Consider the following 15,028-nt stretch of genomic DNA (forward strand, 5'->3'; position numbering starts at 1 on the left):
CCTCTCCCATGGTAACTGGTGAGAAAGATATTTCTCTGTAGACATGGTTAGTTGGTTAATAGCTTTTTCCTATTAGTTACACAAATCTCAGGACTTACACATAAACAGTTTATTGATCTTAAAATCTTGCATCATAAACTGGGGTGGAAGTATGTACAAAGTGTGGATAGCTTTGGGGGGGCAAAGCAGGGAAGCCCTGAAGGTCTGTTATCAGTTGGCAGGGTGAACTCACAGCAATTCATTTCTCTTTAATCTCTGAAGGGCTTTGATTCAACAAAGCCAGGCACTTTACAATTGCACGTTTGAGTATAATCTATGAAAGTCCTGCTTGGGATCTATCTACAAAGACACCTTGGCCAAATTTCCTTGCCAATAAGTCATGTATAGGGAACAGACCTGTAAGTTTCTCACCATAATGTGGAACAAAAAGCTGAATTCTGAGTGTTCATTTTATTCACCAGAATTACACAATGTAGGGTGAAGTCAGACTTCTATTAGTACACAGGGAAATCTGCGTGCAAAAAAATGAATACACTGCTAAGGTTATGGGACAAGTCCCTAACTGTTTTAAGAAGAAACCATGGGACAACACAAGAGAATCACAGACAAACAGCCAGTTATTTATAGGCAATATTATTCATAAGCCTTGCTTGTGAACATATTCTCCATCAGATTATTTGGGCATCCATTGTGTTGGCCTTAACTAACAGCTGGTATCTACTGTATTGGAATTCCTGGCCATTCCTCCAGCTACATGACTGCACACACACAGTTCAGTAGCCAACTAAGGGGCCTCACATCCTATGTAATCCACGCATTGCATGATCATGTAATTTACATGCCGTGTGATCATGCAATCTGCAAATGCATGGCATAGCTCCGCAAGCTCACATGTGCATGTGCAGGGGAGTCCATAATAAGTGGGACACACACCCCTCCTACCTTCTTCTTCTCCTCCTCCCTCTCTCTGTGCACATGTCTTCCACAGGCGTGGTCAAGCTCTCTTGTGTCCATCCCGTCTCCTAATAAAGCTCTGATACTGAATTTTGTTGTGCCTCATGGCCTTTCTCTCAGGGTAACAGCAACGCTTAATGAATAACACAGTGTTGCCACATTAAAACCAATATTGGTGCTGTGATGAAGCAGGCTTACCCAGCGCTCTGCATCCAGGACCCTGTATTGAGGTTTTTTCAATTTACCATTGCTTGCTTTTTCCATTTGCTCAGCCACCAGACTGCTCTGTACAATGTACCAGCTACCCAGATTGGTGAGTCTTCCCTTTCCAGTTCTTCACCATTTCCCATGACTGTAGCTTGAGAAAGGACCGGGGGGGGGGGTCCTTGGGCTGCACACACCGTGACTCATTCTCTCTTTATGTAGCATTGAATACTCTTGGACCCCCAAGGAGGTCCTCTGGGTATGTTTGCCCCTAACCCTTACCCCCTCTTGATGAAGGGTGGGATAACTTGTGCTGATTCACAGATCCTTCCTCTATCCTCAGGGATGCCTGAAATTGGCATCCTGTTTGTTATTTTAATTTTTTATTTTTTCTCTCAGCTTCAGTCATGGGATATAAAGGCTTCCTCCTCTTGGTCCCACTCCTCCTCTGAGAAACACCTCAAATATCCCAAGATACCAGTAAATATGGTTGTGTAATGGCTGCTTGGACCCCAATATTTCACGGGAATTATCTAACTCCTGCCAAAACACAGGCAAATGAAAAGAGTTACCTTATCCCCAGGCTTTTTACCTAAGCTCTGAACCCTCCCTTTCTGATTTGCTCTCTCCTGCTCACATGCATTCCTGAACCTGAGCAATCTCTGACTCTAAAGAACCTCTGCCCATCTGATCTCCACTCTACTCTCCAGTATCAGGCAGGCTCTTCTAACTGCCCAACTCTGGCTCCCACCTCCACTCTTACTGTCACCTGCTCTTGAGCTGCCCTGAGTAGCACGGACAGGTCTAGAAGCAGGATAGGGTGCATACAAGTGAGTTTATGATCAAGACCCACATTGGGATTATAATAATCTGGAGGGCTCTATAGCCAGATATCAGTTTACAGTTTGCCTCCTGGTGGGTCTTACTAAAGCTGTCCTCAAACCAGCAAACTATCAAAAACTACAAAACAAACAAACAAGCAAAAAATGTAACTCAAGATATGGAATAAAGTCCATCTCATGTCTCCCAGAGTTTCCTGACATCAGGGCTAACTTAAGCATCTGGAAATAGGGTCCCTGACTCAACAGGTAGAAGTCTCAGCTCTGGCATTTAAGGTGCCATGGGAGAAATGAGAAAGCCCATGAACAGAATTGCCAAATGCTGGCACATGGTATCCAAGTGGCTGCATAAAGGCTTCCATGCTTCTTTTTAAATGTGTGGTAGAAAAGGCCATGTGGGCTAATGGCTGCCCTGCAATACTGCCCCACTTGGGCCATCCATTGAGCCTTGTCTGAAGTGCCACTGAGAGGGATCCTGGTGAGCTGACTGCCCTCGTGCACCCCTTGGCATGGGGACATCAAATAAAGACCTCCAGCAGAACCCCTAGGCTTGGCCACCAGCTCACAGGGAACCCAGCATGCAGCATGGGGTGATCCATTTCCTTCCTTTTGGACACCAGGGCCACTTACTCAGTCCTGAGGGAGTTTTGGGGTCCTACCTCTCCTTCTCATTTCCCTATTATCAGGGTAGAGGGAAAGTCTTACACACCTCACCAGACCCCACCATTTAATTGTACTTTCAGGGGTTCCTAATGGGGAGAGATTTTCTAGCTAAGGTAGGAGTTTTTGTTTCATCTGCTTCCTTCTCTTCCCCTTCTCTCTGTGCACATGTCTTCCACAGGCCTGGTCATGCACTCTTCTGTCCCTCCCTTCTCCTAATAAAGCTCTGATATTGGGTTTTTTATCTTGCCTCATGGCCTTCCTTGCATGGTAACAGCACTGCTGCATTAAAACCAACATATTGCATCTCCTTGCAGATCCTATAAAAATATTATTTACTTATTTCTCTGTCCTTCACAGTATAGACAGTATTTTAAGGTAATAAAATATAGAATAAGAAAAAGAATTCCCTGATGCAGATTATCAAGTAAAAATGTAGAAATGGTAACAGAACATTAACTGATCTAGGGAATGATCATGGAAAAGTGCTGACATAGAGGATTGCTGGCAGTTGGAACAGCATTTAAAGGAGATGCTTGAGTGTGTAGACTTGCTAATCAATTGTCACACAGCAGGGAAGGCTACACAGGTTCCATGAAATAGTAGAATGGTGGAAATTACCCCAAACAAACAATCCAATTTCTTTTAAAAATATCAAAGACACTAAAAGAAAAGAGGGAAATCTTTTAATGAATAACATTAACTGCACTACAACTAATGTAAGTATTGATTGAAACCACTTGAGTCCCCCAAAAAATTGATAAAAATAGAAAAATTTGGGGTGGGTATTTAGTGATATTTTTGCTGATAGTGAGTGAAACAGATTCATGATCTCTTCAAGTATTAGTGATGTCCTCAGAGGTGCAATCATAATTACTTGTATGTGGTTATAGTGATAGCTCTGGAATTTTATGAAAATAATGTATTGTTCTAGCCTGTCAAATGTAAGATGAAGTAGGTATGGCATACTGGTTCTTAGACAGAAATTCCCACTGTGTTACTGTATCTAGTTATCCTGATAAACTGCTTGCTGTACAAATAAGAGGATCTGCATGCAGATTGCTAGAAACCATTGAAAAGCCAGATATAATTGCTAATGTGTAGAACCCCAGTGCTCCATTGACAGGAAAACAAGAGCAGAAAGCACCTTGTATCTGTTGGGCTACCTAGCAGCCATTTTTTATGGAATTCCTTTACAGAGAAGAATCATGAAGTAAGGCTAGGTTGGGCATTTGACAGTGATATCTATGACTTAACTCTAATGTCAGTGAATTCACAAAGTATAAAGCAGCAAAGCAAGGCTTAATTCTCTTCCATTCTCAGCACAGTCTGGGACAGTAAGAGGATTCTATTGTTTTAAATAGAATATAAAACATAGATTTTTATTAAATTCAATCATCTACTAAATATTAACATAAGGAGGAACACTATGTGTACATATATTACTGTAATATGCTTCTAGTAGTATGCTTATAATAACAGCAAAACATTCTAAATAACCTCAAAACTAAATGTCTCTCAGTCAAGATTCAGTCTATCCACATGACAAGTATTATATATTATAAAATATGACTGTGTCAAATTGTATTGCTATATATCACCCCTTAATTTATAGTTAATTTTTTAAACATATTTTTACTGATTCTTTGGTAACTTCATATCAGGCGCCTTGATATCTTTCATTGCCCAGTCTCCACATATCCATGCCTTAACCCAATGTCCTCTACCCATAACAAAGTTAAAAAACTAATTAAAAACAAAACTAACAAAAATCACACTTTTTACCTTCATTTTTCTGACCATTCCAATCATCTTAGTGACATTAGGAGCTGTACTGTGTTACACAGTGTGCCCTTTTGTCCACTCTGCTTTACTTGTAATTGTTCATAGCAAAGAGTTGTTGGTGTGGTACAAGGCCTCTGACTTCTGCTATACCATTAAAGCTAGACACTTACTGTAACTCCTCTTGAATATACTGCTGTTTCTTCTGTAGCTAAGGATCTGCAGGACCAGTAAAGAAAGAGGATTCCTATTGTCAAGCCTCTTGATGACATTCTGTCATGGCCCTCATTCCAAATTAGACCCAGAGAACTGATGGTATACAAGCAGTACTATATTCTTCACAGCATGTTAATTACTATGATGCACAGTGGCTACTAGTTTCTATTCATAAGTAATGATAAAATGTGTCTTTTTTGAGATTTTATCTAAGTCTCGATGAATTTTTGAGTTGTAGATAATTAACCATTGCATTGAAATGAAATCAAACACACACACACACACACACACACACACACACACACACACGAGAAAGGAACTTGGGTGACTGAGCAGGAAAAACTAGTTTGAATGTGTGAATGCAGCTAAAGTCTTGTTTGAATTCTCTGCAAATTGTTTGTCTTCAAAATACAATTATTTATTGAGCCAAAGTTGGTGTGACATGCCTGCAATCTCTGCAACCAGGAATCAAATGCAGCAGAATCATAAATTCAGGACCAGTGTGGGGTACAGAGAACAAAATTATCTCAAACAAATGAAAAAGTAATTATTTTGAGTACTAAAGCTGTGGAATAATCCTTTTCTACACTGTGGCATTTTGTTGTTGTGATTGATTTAATAAGGAAGCTGACTGGCCAGTAACTGAACAGGATAAAGTTAGGCAGGAAAGCCAATTTGAGAATACCAGAAAAGATAAGTGTGGAGTCTGGAGTAGCCAGCCAGATGCAGTGGGAGCAGGAGATGAACTTTCCATGCTAATAATGTGCTGCCATGTGGCAGAGCATTAATAAGGAATATGGTTTAACTTAAAATGTAAGAGCTAGTTAATAAGCCGGGCGGTGGTGGCGCACGCCTTTAATCCCAGCACTCGGGAGGCAGAGGCAGGCGGATCTCTGTGAGTTCGAGGCCAGCCTGGGCTACCAAGTGAGTTCCAGGAAAGGCGCAAAGCTACACAGAGAAACCCTGTCTCGAAAAACCAAAAAAAAAAAAAAAAAAAAAAAAAAAAAAAAAAAAAAGCTAGTTAATAAAAAGCCTGAACTATTGGCCAAGCATTTCTAATTTATATTCAGCCCCTGAGTCAATTACTTTGGAAGTGGCTGCCAGGTATTTGGGACCAGGCCTGAAGGAGAGAAGCATCTGACTACATACTACCCAGATAAAGACAAAGTATTTGCAAAGAGGATTTGGTCAAAATCCACAAAGAAGCTATGGTGCACGGAACTCTCACTGCTTTAGCCAATTCTCCATCAGCAGAGAGTTTAAAACACTTTCATAGTTACACAAAACTCATCAGGAAGTGGGAGAAAGGGAGAGACATGGATCAGCAATTAAGAGCAGTTCATGCTCTTCCTGAGAACTTTGAGACCCAGCACCTACACTGAATTCAACAGCTCACTTTAGCTCCAGTTGTGGGGACTCTTTCAGATACTTTAGGCACTGATTCAATGTAGGTATAGACTTACATACAGGCAAAACCCAAATACACATAATTGAAAAATAAATAAATCTACTTTAATCTAAAGAATGAAATGGAAAATCAGCAGAGCATAATAACACATGCCTTAATCCTAGCATCCAAGAGCTGAAGGAAGAGGTTGGCCTTGAATTCAAGGCCAATCTGAGCTACATAGTGAGTTCCAAGAAAGGCTAAGCTAGAGTGTGAGACCCATCTCAAGAAAATAGTTGAAATGTCAATGAAAAACGCAAGTGTCTTTTCAAACAAGCTTTCAAGCATGGCAAGGAGCTGAGTAGAGATTTCAGTGGGTTAAAAAATTAGCTGGTAAGACTAATGACATAAATTCTTTAATGAGGTATCAAATAGTCAAAGGTAAGAAGTGACTGAAGTAAATGAGTGTTGACCTATCCATGTGACCACACACATGCACAAAATAAATTTCAAAAAATTAAATCCCATGTCTAGCAACACACATCTTTGACCTCAGCAATCAGAAGGAAGAGGCAGGGGAATGTCTGTATTTGAGGCAAAGTCTGATCTAGATATTGAGCTCCATTATAGCCAGGACTGCATAGAAAGACCATGTCTAAAAAAATTAATACATAGAAAAATTAAGAGAAAGGGAATTTTAAGTAATGGAAATTCCTGTTGTAAAAGCAGTATTTACACAGGATATTTGGAGGCACTTTCATAACTAAATGTAGTAATAACAAGCTGTAATTAGTCTGGAAAAGTCCTCCCTTCTTGCTAAATTTCATCTTATCATACATTGCTGTGCAGGCTGCTAAGAGAGAAAAGGCATCAACAATGTTATCCAGATCTGAACCCTACTAACTACAATATGAAAATGTGAGGAATTTACATGAAAGCTGGATATGGTGGTTAACATGTTTAATCCCAGCATCCAGGAGGCTTTAGCAGGCAGTTCAAGGCAAACTTCTGAGTTTGAAGCAAGCATGCCATATAGGGTGAGTTTTAGTGCATCCAGGGCTATACAAGGAAACCCAGTGTGGAAGTCTTAAAGGAGGAGGAAGAGTAAGAAATCACATCTACCTGTGCATTAGTGGCATGGCTTTTTATAATAGTCGCCAAACAATCTTGTATCATGTTGAAGCCAGATACACAAGATCCTATTCGCAGTACCTTATGCTCTTTCAAAAACTGAAGACTTAGAGGTCTTAAGCCCTGAAAGAACTTTTATCAGTTGTTTGCTAACGTGACATGGGATCAAACTGCCTTCTTATATTTATATTTGTACCAATTCTAACCTCCATCATAGCTTAAATATTTACACCTTTAATTTCCCCTTAGTACTTTAAAAAAACTATATTTTATTATCCCTTGTCCTTAAAGGCATTCCATATATTAACAGTTAATTTCTAGCTTCCTCATTTCTACAAATGCTCCAAGTTAACCAGGAAAATCTAAAGACTCAATGCTAGGGTCCACATATAAGACAAGAAATGAAAGTAGGAGACAGAATTTTGAGGATGAAGAAGGGATCTGGTGGGTTTGTGGAGGTTTTAAAGATGAATTAAGAGTGGATATAATCAAAACACATAACATATATGCATGTGAGAACTTACAAAATAATAGAAATCTGAAAATTAAAAGGCCATGTATAGCAGTGCCTATAATGTCAGCACTGGAGAGTCAGACATGAGAGAACAGATTTGCTTTTGCTGACCAAGCAATATAGATGAATAGAGAAACTAGGGGTTCAGTGAAAGACGTCTCAAAATTATAAGATAGATACAGATACGAATGTGTACCTCTGGCCTCCACATGCACACCTACACACACACACACACACACACACACACACACACGCATGCACACACGCACGTACACACGCACTATGTTGTACATTATTTTGGTGAGTTATGGGGTGCTGTCGTTGCTTACTAAGAAATTGGGTCGGGAGACAGTGTTGTCCAAATTAGGCCTCAGTGTGCTTGTATTACTGTGTCCTTCAATGTTCTCCCAACCTCAGTTGTTGGCAAATGGAAAGGAGAATACTCAAGTAGCATAAGGTTGAATATTCCATGTCCTGGAAGGCAGAAATAAGGTAAAATGTTAGAGAAAATTCACTTTGTTCTTTGAAATAATGGAAGGTAAATAATTCTTCAGAAGCAGAAGGCTTAGCTACTGTCCATCCATAAATGTAAACAGGCCTGTGGTGGGAAAGGCTGATGGGAAGGCTCACCCAAAGCAGATCTTTTGCTTGGTAGGCTCTCGGTCCTACCAAAGCTCCAGCTAGCTCATATTTTCTAGGTTGTCCTGGTCAGTGTCCACTGGATGCCATGAGCATCTATCTATCTGATATGGAACTTTACTGCCTTCCTGTTGTTTTCTGTTGCATTCTTTCACTATTGGGGGCTGTGTACTTACTAGACTCAGTTCTTCAAAACTGAAAGCACAGCCATTATGGATTGTTCCCCATGCAAAACATGCACATACAGAAACGCAAATATAAATTTATATTGAAAACAGGAATTGCATATTGATGACATGCATACTTGAAGTGACAATTATGTACTGCCTTAAAGAAATGGGATTGAAAAGAGAGGTCAATTAAGGAGACAGATCATTTGACTAATGCTGGAAGTACAATTGCTGGGCAATTAGATCATAGCCTGGCGACCCTGGAAGTGCCAAGGCTGCATTCTGGGCATTCCATGCAGTGTGCTGGCAGAAATTTATTTATCAAAACTACTTTGTGATTTCTTCATATATATATATATATATATATATATATATATATATCAAAATGGTTAAAGTCAATAAAACTAGTGGCAGTTCATTTGGGAAAGTATGTGGAGTAAGGGAAATACTCATCCACTGCAGGTCAGACTGAAAACATATTTAACCCATATGGAAATCAGTGTGGAGTGGCAGTTCCTCAGGAAGATGGGAAACTATCCACCCCACAATCAAGCTATAACACTCATGGGCATATAACTGAAAGCCTTTTCATCCAACCACAGAGAGAACATTCCACAAACATGTTCATTGCTGTTCTGTACACAATAGGCAGAAATTGGAAACAACTTAGATGTTCCTCAACAGAAGAAAAGTTGAAAAAAATGTGGTATATTTACACAATTTATTATTACTCAGCCATTAAAACAATGAAAGCAGGAAATTTACAGGTAAATGGATTGGACTAGAAAAAATCATCCTGAGTGAGGTATCCCAAGCCAGAAAGAAAATATAGTATGCAGTACCTTACATGAGGATATTACATTTTAAGCTGATTTAAAACAATCTATAACCCCCACACAAAAAAAACCAGATGTTAGGTATAGCCTAAGGGACTAGGTATAAAGATAAATATCATTTGGGAATAGAAATGTAATAGTTATGGATGGATGGGGAAATGGAACAGGGTCATCAAGAGTAGATCGAGAAGAATGAGCAGAACAATGGAGGGAGTACAGGAAAAGACAGCTAAAATAGTGTCATTTGTGGGGCATATGTAGATATAACCAACCATCTTATTAAAATAAGAAACACAGAACCAATGTAAAAGAGAAAGCCGAGAGGACAGGGATCAGAGCTAAAATCTTAACTCCTGCAGTGCTCCTAGCTTCCCCGAGAGAGAGCTACTTTCTGTGTAGCTCTCTTTAAATAGTCTTTCTGTTCTGCCTTCTCATTGGTTGTAAACCCAAACACATGACTGCCTCGTCACTACCTGTAAGTACCACCCTCCAGGTCTTAAAGGCGTATGTCTCCAATGCTGGCTGTATCCCTGAACACACTGAAATCTACCTAGCTCTTCTACCAAGTGCTGGGATTAAAGGCGTGCATCACCACCACCACGCTCTTGCTATCGCTCTAATAGCTCTGACACCTGGGCAACTTTATTTATTAACATACAATGAAAATCACATTTCAGTACAAATAAAATACCACCATGGGCATATATTAATGTGATTGTATGTGTGTATGTGTGAATGTACTTGAATGTGATCTAACTGCAATCTTCAAATAAAGGGGAAGAGAGCATCCCAGCTGGACATCCCTTGTCATCAAATGAAGCCTCCAGTACCATGATTGCATTACATTTTTTTTTGAATTGGTGGCCAAAGGAATCCCAGTGGAATCCCCAGACTTCTCAGGATATTGCCAAAAGTATGGATTTTTCACCACAAAATGATGGCAAGGCCACATCTCTTTGAACATGAACAAGTTGGGCTAATGCCTAAATAGAGCCTTCACCCTTAATTTCTAGTATTTTTGGTACAGGAATGTTATCTGAAGGCCAACAGAAGACAAAGGTAAACACCAAGCCAGTCACAAACTCTTTGATCTACCAGAGGGTCTTGTGTGCAAAATATGCTAGAGCAATAGTGGCACAAAGTTTGGTATGACCAGCCAATATCAGATTTAATTTAAGGCCCACTCCATGAAATGGAATCCATGTACATTTATTGGGATGCCAAGAACCAGATAGTTTATAACCCAGGGACACAGGGTTATCTACTAACAGCAAATAATACTGCTTTTAGGAAAAGTAGCAATAAAATGACTCTTAATGATATTCTGATAGAATCATAGACCTGTGCCTTGCTCAGCCTTAATCAGAGGAACTACCTTCTGTAGGAGAGGGAAATAAATACAGAGAAGCACAGCTGGACATTCTGGAGAGAATGAAAGACTGGTTTATTTGACTCTAAATGAGACTTCTCTAGTAAGTGCATTCTGTCAGCATTAATGTATCCCTCCCTACAAAAGAGGAGATAGAAAAAGCAGAAGAGCCACAGGGGAAGGAGGACACGGAGAACATAGCTCATATGAACTCACAGAGACATAGGGAGAATGCACATGATTTGTATGGTTTGCACCCGGCATTTGAGTATACACACACACACATACACGTGCGCGCGAGCATGTGTTCCTGTGTGTGTGTGTGTGTGATTTTTACATTTATTTTTTATTTTTATTTTATAATTTAATTTAATTTTACATTTCAGCCACGGATTCCCCTGTCCTCCCTCCTCCCCCTCCCCACCCTAGCCCCAGCCCACCCCCCAATCCCATATCCTTCAGGGCAAGGACTCCCCTGAGGATTCAACTCAGCCTGGTAGATTCAGTTGAGGCAGTTCCAGTTCTCTCCTCACTTCATAGACCCCAGGCTCCAAACAGCCAGCTCATGCACAAAGGACAGGTCCCTGTCCCACTGCCTGGGGGCCTAGCAAACAGTTCAAGCTAATCAACTGTCTCACTTATCCAGAGGGCCTGATCCAGTTGTGGGTTCCTCAGCTATTTGTTCATAGTTCATGTGTTCGGCTATTTGTCCCTGTGCTTTTTCCATTCATGGTCTCAACAATTCTCGCACATACAATCCCTCCTCTTTCTGGCTGATTAGACTCCAGGAGCTCCACCTGGGGCCTGGCCATGGATCTCTGCATGTGATTCCATCAGTCATTGGATGAGAGTTCTAGCATGGCAGTTATGTTGTTTGGCCATCCAATCACCAAATTAGGTTAGTTCAGACTTTCTCTCGACCATTGCCAGTAGTCTATTGGAGAGGTATCTTTGTGGATTTCTGGGTTCTCTCTAGCATTTTGCTTCTTCCAATTCCCATGGGGTTATCATTTATCATGGTTTCTTATTCCTTGTTCTTACTCTCTGTTCTTGATCCAGCTGGGATCTCCCGCTCCCCTAAGCTCTCTTTCCCTCAACCTTTGCCCTTCATTAACGCCCCCTTCCCCGCACGTGCTCCCATCCAGTTTGCTCATATGTAGATCTCTTCCATTTCTCTGTTGTTGGGTGATCCCTGTATATTTCTGTGGGTCCTCTTTTCTATGTAGCCTCCCTGGAGTTGTGAGTAGCAGTCTAGTCATCTTTTGTTTTACATGTAGTATACTCCTATGAGTGAGTACATACCATGTTTGTCTTTCTGAGTCTGGGTAACTTCACTCAAGATGATTTTGTCTAGATCTATCCATTTGCGTGCAAACCTCATGATGTCATTGTTTTTCCCAGCTGAGTAGTACTCCATTGTGTATGTACCACATTGTATTTATCCATTCTTCAGTTTAAGGGCATTTAGGTTGTTTCCAGGTTCTGACTATTACAAACAATGCTGCTATGAACATAGCTGAGCATGTGACCTTGAGGTATGATTGAGCATTCCTTGGGTATATGCTCAAGAGTGGTAAAGTTGGGTCTTGGGGGAGATTGACTCTCAATTTTCTAAGAAAGCACCATATTGACTTCCAAAGTGGCTGTACAAGCTTGCATTCCCACCAACAGTGGAGGAGAGTTCCCCTTGCTCCACATCCTCTCCAGCATAAGCTATTTTCAGTGTTTTTGATCTTAGCCATGCTGATAGGTTGTAAGGTGGTATCTCAGAGTCATTTTGATTTGCATTCCCCAGATGATTAGAGATGTTGAGTAATTCCTTAAATGTCGTTCAGACATTTGAGCTTCCTCTTTTGAGAATTCTCTGTTTAGCTCTATAGCCCATTTCTTAATTGGACAGTTGGGTATTTTGATGTCTAATTTCTTGAGTTCTTTATATATTCTGCGTATCAGTTCTCTGTCAGATGTGGGGTGGTGATGATCTTTTTCCATTCTGTAGGCTGCTGCTTTGTCTTATTGACTGTGTCCTTTGCTTTACAAAAGCTTCTCAGTTTCAAGAGGTCCCATTGATTGATTGTTTCTCTCAGTGTCTGTGCTACTGGTGTTATAGTAAGGAAGTGATCTCCTATGTCAATGCATTCAAGACTACTTCCTACTTTCTCTTCTAGCAGGTTCAGAGTAACTGTATTTATGTTGAGGTCTTTGATCCACTTGGACTTAGGTTTTGTGCATGGTGACAGATATGAATCTATTTTCAGCCTTCTACATGTTGATATCCAGTTATGCCAGCACCATTTGTTGAAGATGCTTTCTTTTTTCCATTGTGCACTTTTGGCTTCTTTGTCAAAAATTATATGTTCATAGGTGTGTGGATTAATGTCAGGGTCTTCAATTCGATTCCATTGGTCCACATGTCAGTTTTCATGCCAGTACCAAGCTGTTTTTATTACTGTAGCTCTACAGTAGACCGTGATGCCTCCAGAGGTTGTTTTATTTATTGTACAGGATTCTTTTGGCTATCCTGGGTTTTTTGTTTCTCCATATGAAGCTCAGTATTGTTCTTTCCAAGTCTGTGAAGAATTGATTTGGTATTTTGATGGGGATTGCATTGATTCTGTAGATTGCTTTTGGTTAAGATTGCCATTTTACCATGCTAATCCTGCCTATCCATGAGCATGGGAGATCTTTCCATTTTCTGACAACTTCTTCAATTTCTTTCAGGAACTTAAAGTTCTTGTCATATAGGTCTTTTACTTGCTTAGTTAGTTACCCCAAGGTATTTTATATCATTTGTGGCTATTGTAAAAGGTGATGTGTCTCTGATTTCCTTCTCATTCTGTTTGTGAATTGTATATATGAGGGCTACTGATTTTTTGAGTTGATCTTGTATCCTGTTATATTGCTGAAGGTGTTTATAAGCTGTATGAGTTCCTTGGTCGAATTTTTGGGGTTACTCATGTATACTATCATATCATCTGCAAATAGCAAAAGCTTGATTTCTTCCTTCCCAAATTGTATCCCCTTGATCTCTCTATGTTGTCTTATTGCACTGGCTAGAACTTCAAGTACTATATTGAACAAATATGGAGAGAGTGGACATCCTTGCCTTGTTCCTGATTTTAGTGGAATCACTTTGAGTTTCTCTCCATTTAATTGATGTTGGCTATTGGCTTGCTGTAAATTGCCTTTATTATGTTTAGGTGTGATCTCTGTATTCCTGATCTCTCCAAGACCTTTATCAAGAAGGGGTGTTTGATTTGGACAAATGCCTTTTCAGCATCTAGTAAGATGATCATGTGGTTTTTGTCTTTCAGTTTGTTTATATGGTGAATTACATTGATGAACTTTCATATGTTGAACAACCCTTGCATCCCTGGGATGAATCCTACTTAATCACAGTGGATAATTGTTTTGATGTGTTCTTAGAGTCTGTTTGCCAGTATTTTATTGAGTATTTTTCCATCAATGTTCATAAAGGAGACTAGTCTATAGTTTGCTTTCTTTGTTACATTATTGTTTGGCTTAGGAATCAGAGTAATTGTGGCCTCATAGAAGGAGTTTGGTAATGTTCCTTGTTTCTATTGTGTGGAACAATTTAAAGAGTATTGGTATTAACTCTTCTTTGATGATCTGGTTGATTGCTGCGCTGAAACCTTCTGGTCCTGGGCTTTTTCTTTCTTCCTGTTTTTTTTTTTTTTGGTTGGGAGACTTTTAATGACTGATTCTATTTCCTTAGGGATTATTGGACTATTTAAATAGTTTATCTGGTCTTGATTTAACTGAGATATGTGTTACCTATCCAGAAAACTATCCATTTCTTTTAGATTTTCCAGTTTTGTGGAGTAGAAGCTTTTGAAGTATGACCTGATGGTTATCTGGATTTTCTCAGTGTTAGATGTCATTTCTCCCTTTTCATTTCTGATTTTGTTAATTTGGATGCTCTCTCTCTCTCTCTCTCTGCCTTTTGGTTAGTTTGGATAAGGACTTGTCTATCTTGTTGATTAACTCCAAGAACCAACTCTTTGTTTCATTAATTTTTTGTATTTTTCTCTTTGTGTCTATTTCATTGATTTCACCTCTCAATTTGATTATTTCCTGGTATCTGTTCTTCCTGGGTGACATTGCTTCTTCTTGTTCTAGAACTTTCAGGTGTGCTGTTAATTCACTAGTGTGAGATTTCTCCAATTTCTTTATGTGGGCATTTAGTGCTATGAATTTTCCTCTTAGCACTGCTTTCTTAGTGTCCCATAAGTTTGGGTATGTGGTATATTCATTTTCATTGATCTCTAGGAAGTATTTGATTTCTTTCTTTATTTCTTCCTTAACC

General features: G+C 39.7%; 1 long non-coding RNA gene across 1 annotated transcript in view; it reads right to left on the reverse strand.

The window, feature by feature from the left end:
• The window catches only part of LOC121824883 (uncharacterized), a 42,136-nt gene that overhangs the window by 5,046 nt on the left and 22,062 nt on the right, over nt 1-15,028 (reverse strand). Inside the window, exon 8 of the long non-coding RNA XR_013050894.1 lies at nt 8,017-8,161. This is a non-coding gene — a long non-coding RNA (uncharacterized LOC121824883). The remainder of the gene's footprint in view (nt 1-8,016; nt 8,162-15,028) is intronic.

Source organism: Peromyscus maniculatus, chromosome 1, assembly GCF_049852395.1.
Source record: "Peromyscus maniculatus bairdii isolate BWxNUB_F1_BW_parent chromosome 1, HU_Pman_BW_mat_3.1, whole genome shotgun sequence".
NCBI lineage: Eukaryota > Metazoa > Chordata > Mammalia > Rodentia > Cricetidae > Peromyscus > Peromyscus maniculatus.